This window comes from Parasteatoda tepidariorum, chromosome 9 (assembly GCF_043381705.1).
Source record: "Parasteatoda tepidariorum isolate YZ-2023 chromosome 9, CAS_Ptep_4.0, whole genome shotgun sequence".
In the NCBI taxonomy this organism is placed as follows: domain Eukaryota; kingdom Metazoa; phylum Arthropoda; class Arachnida; order Araneae; family Theridiidae; genus Parasteatoda; species Parasteatoda tepidariorum.
Genome location: NC_092212.1, coordinates 22,594,152 through 22,598,869, shown reverse-complemented (window position 1 = coordinate 22,598,869; position 4,718 = coordinate 22,594,152).

Genomic DNA, 4,718 nt, shown 5'->3' with positions numbered 1-4,718 from the left:
GACTGATGCACGTTAAATCTGTCGAGTCTCAAAGTCCTCCATGTTCCCACAACAAATCAATACCTCTGGGGGTACTGATCCAGGAGTTTCCTTGTCTTCTGGATTGGTTCAAAATTACAAGGCTACGGAGTTGAACGTAAGTAGTCGTAAACCCATGGATTTGGGTCGGCTGTTCAACGACGGTTATAAAATAAAATAAAGTTCCATCAAAAAGCTCCTCCACAGAGACAAATTTCTCCCGCTTCTTGATCCAGGAGATCCCTTGTCTTCTGGATTGGGCTTAAAATCACAAGGCTACGGAGTAGAATATTATCAGTCATAAACCTAAAAAATTTGGTTGACTGTTCAATGATTGTTATGAAATAAAATTAAATACTGGCCCATGAATTTATCAGATCTCAATAAATCTGTTTTGATTTCGCAGAGGCCATAGCATTAGAGTTGATTTCAGACCACTATGGCATGGAAAAAAGAAACGTAATCTGATCAGATTTTTTCTTGGGGAATCGAACCCCGGCCCAAGCCATGGAAGGCAAAAACTTAACACTATACTGACTGAGTGGTACAAAACATTGACTTTTATTCGTTGCTCTGATTGTAAAAACTAAAAAATAAAGTTTTTTTTCTGTATCTCAGACAACTGCAGTAAATTTATTATTCCAATAAACTTATTATTTACGGTAATTTTGTTCTCACTCAAATAACACAAGAATGTTACTGCAAATGATGGTAATTTTAAAAACACAGTTTTATAATAATTATTACAGGTTTTTATTGAAATGCAAAAAACAATATTTTTTAAATAAACAATGCATTAAAACCAAAAAGTGTTATAAATTCTTTTTTAAAATGACTACAATTCGCAGAAAACATAACTTAGTCAGATAACAAAATCAACAGACATGCGTGCATTGATGGAAGTGTTTACTAGTTTTTACTTCACCGCTGTCATCTGTTGATCAAATCAGTAACTAATTTTGAAAAGTGAGGAGAAAACACTTATTTTCATGGCAGAAAGGAAAAAAAAATTCTATCTCATTTTGCTTTTATTTTAGTGATAACTGTTATCGGTCAGTATTGGGCTACTTGTCATAATAATAAAATTAAATTAGCAGTATATTTTTAATGTTCTTTTCTTCTCGGTTAAAAAAAAAATTCTTTTTTTTTTGAAAATATTTCAAGAAGAGTTTTTTAGAAACTTCACTGATTAGCTGAAATAATCAAAGTATATTTTTTCAGAATTTTGTCCAAAACATTTAAGACACCCAGCATCCAAAGTAATCTAGCGCTTTAAGTATTACTATGAAAAATATAGTATTTGTTTTAATTATCAACAGTAGCTGATCCCAGAAAATTTTATTTGTGTGTACCCAGAGTTGCCAACTTGCTCCGGACAGCAAATATTTATTTTTAAGTGGTAGTTTATCAATTGCGGTTTTTGGTGTGATGAATTCAATTTAGTAGATTTTTATCCGTTACTATTTCTAAATAATTCTTAGGCTTATACAATTCACCACTTAATAGTATTTATTCCGTGCAGTACCATTTAAAAAGCAATAAAAAGTAGTCAAATATTTGCAAAAATTACTTTGTAGTTATTTACCGTTTTCTTAATTATTTTGGTGTGTCCGGAGCAGTTGGCATTTCTGCGTACCATGAAAAATCATACATTTCTAAATTTTTAATTGAAAATAAATTCAATATATGTGGAAGAATATACACTGAACTTTAAACCATATCAGAGAAATAGAAAAAAAATATTAATCTATATCATATTACTGTTTCAGAAAAATGTTGTTACTGTTAATAATATTTTAACTCTGCAACGTTATTTTTATTAAAACTTTTGATGTCATGTGTATGTGTATTTGTGGAAAAGTGATATTGTAAACCTAAAACGTCAATAAAATGTTTTTAATGTCTGTAATGGAGAAACGCTTTTTTATATATTTGTTCAGTTGTTGATTTTCTAAATTTGTTCAGTTGTTGTCTAGAGCTCTACAAATTTCGTTTAATCGTTCCCAATTTTTGTAACTAATTTTACTGGACTATTTTTTTAAAAAGGAATAAGAAAATACTGGATGTTTTCGAAATTTTGCAACACCAGGTCTATATATTTTCATACTGTACACATATATTAATCCCTTTGGGGTGGTATTAAGTTTTTATATTTTTGTTATACTTGTTTAAATTAATTTTTGTCGGAATAACAAAGAAAGAGAACAGAAACCTAGAACAAAGTTGCCTAAATCGTTTCTATCCCAAATAAATCCCACCCAGAAGTTGCATGCTATCGGATAAATTAGGAGGCTTTTTCCCACATAAATCCACGTAAAAGAATAAAACCGCTGTGGACTTGCGTTAAATTTTAATTTATGTTAATCAGTTTTACCAGTTATGAATGCAGTTTTTAAACATAGCATAGCATTCGATATAACAGAACTAAAACAATGTGCCGACTAATTAAAAAGTCATATAGTTGCTAATCAACTTATTCCGTTATGCTTTACTTCTTTGGTTATTAACTATTGTTTTAAGCTTGGAATAACACTTCGCTTAAAACGTTACGTAATTTTCTTAATCGTACCTCGCGTGTAGTCCTTAATCGTACCGGTATGATTTTGGAACAACGCATCAATTTCCATTATTGAACAGGTTGATCTTTGAGCCATTTTAGATGTGGTTTTGTTTTTTATGGCGCTTAGTCAAGTCCAGAACGTCCACCATAGGCCTTTTAGAATTAAGTCAAGAAGGTGGGTCCTTTGATTAAGAAGAGAGCACTACAAGGGAGAAAGTATGTTTTACAAGAGAAACTAGGGAAGTGTGACTCGCCAATTTTGAAAAAAACTAGTGGGATGTATGCCTTATGAGGAATAATTTTAGGGGAAAACATTCGTTTCGGCTCATAGAAGGTCTTGTGAGAGATAAAAAATAATTCAATATATAATAGAAACATCGGTATTTTATTACTTCAATGCAGACTATTAGTTATTGCAATTGTCTCATACTCCAATTAATTTTGTGGTACTTTCACGTACTATATAATGCATATTTATTGTCAAAATTGATTTCGAAAATTTTATATATCTGCAGTTTTTCAGAAAAACCTGTTAGGTTAATTTAAAAAAAAAAAAAAATTGCATCAAATTTTCTTAATTTTTTTTTCTTCAAAAAACTTCTCAAATTAATTGGAGTATGTAATTGCAAATCAATTAATTAATAAATAAATAATTAACAATTAATTAATAATNCTTCATTCAGTGAACTTGAAGTAATAAAATACCGATTTTTCTATATATTGAATTATTTTTTATCTCTCACAGGACCTTCTATGAGACGAAACGAATGTTTCCCCCTAAAATTATTCCTCATAAGGCATACATTCCACTAGTTTATTTCAAAATTGGCGAGTCACACTTCCCTAGTTTCCCTTGTTAGCTCAAAACCTCCCGAATAGATCGCAGCATCACTTACTCGTGAGATTACTTCCACAATTTTGAAATAGATCGAAAGGGAAAGCAAATTTTCTCCAGATTCCTGTACCCATGGGACTGCTCAGTGACCGACCACAGGACTTTCGATTCCCTAGATTTTACTAGCTTGTACATCGCATGTACTTGGTGAGGTTAAGTGAAGTCGAAAACCGAACCCTGGCCCTTCTGGACCTGAGACCGTTTCTGTAACCACTGGGCTACAACGGTCCTACTTCAACTGTTCTTACTACTCTAGTTCAACTGCCCAATTACAATGAAATGACAAGCCTATCTGCGAACTATTCCTCCACCAACTTTCTCTTATTATTAAACTTTTCATCTCGAGAAGTAAAGCTTTTTATAAGCCTGCAAAAACTGAGAATTGTTTAAAGGTATTTAATAATTCCCGGGCATCATTTTTTTTTAAAAAAAAGATTTCTTTGCAGCAGAAAACTTCAATCTATACGTGAATTAATAGGAACTATTTCAGTAAATTTAATATTTGATGAGATTTATTTTCTATTTCATGAGATTTATTTTCCTTATTCCAAGGAAAAAAAGGGTGATGAAAAACGTCAAAGTGATTAGCCATCCAGAAAGTCTTGAGATTTTTTAAATATGGATTAGTAATGTGATTTGATAAACCATACTCTCTCCTTCTCTTCCATAATGAGGGCTTTAATCGAAAGAATTTCCAAGATCTTAGAAGAAACTTGGTTTTAGATCCCAGAAAGATTCAGTTTTGATTAACAGCACATATAAAGTCACTTTTAAATTTTGTAGCACATAACATCATGTTTCATTAACATCTATTCTATATCAAATAACACATGTTTCTATACTTTTAAAAGTTTTATCATATTATGCTATTGAACAATTGTTTGGGCAATGTCTGATCTATTTATTCTCTTAATGATAAATATGAAATATTTTTGAGGTTGGAACGATATAGAGAGCAGGTGGTATGAAATAGGCAATCGATTTTTAAATGGTACCACTTGCAAACCATGCGGAAACAATTAATATCCAGGGCAAAAATTATTGCTAAAATATTATAATTCGCTGACTAGCTAGATTTTAATATTAAAATATCTGAAATGTAATGATTTGAGATTGTTAAAAACATAAATATGAAATTGGCATGATTTAGACTACGTTTCTCTTACATGAAGAACGAAATAGTTCTTAGTAACGAAAGAAAAACTCAGTTGCCCTAGAACACAATTTTTAAAATATAATTTTTTA